The sequence below is a fragment of the Solanum tuberosum genome, unplaced genomic scaffold (assembly GCF_000226075.1).
Source record: "Solanum tuberosum cultivar DM 1-3 516 R44 unplaced genomic scaffold, SolTub_3.0 scf00986, whole genome shotgun sequence".
In the NCBI taxonomy this organism is placed as follows: domain Eukaryota; kingdom Viridiplantae; phylum Streptophyta; class Magnoliopsida; order Solanales; family Solanaceae; genus Solanum; species Solanum tuberosum.
Window position 1 is genome coordinate 1 of NW_006240035.1, and position 268 is coordinate 268.

Here is a 268-nt window from a genome sequence, read left to right on the forward strand (position 1 = left end):
CTTAAAGTTGAAACGACTAACGGCACAAACTAAAAATAAAAGCGTAAAAAATCGACCCAACCATATCCTATTAGACCAAAAATAACCTTTCAGAGCTAACCGCACTGATAGAAATCTAATTTGAGCTCATCACCAAATATATTGACCAAAGTCAAATTTTGGTCAAAACTTAAAAGTTAATACCTCTAATGACAAAAACTTAAAATGAAAGCCTCACAACCAAAACCAACCATCCTATTAAATAAAAAATGACCTTTGGAGATAATCA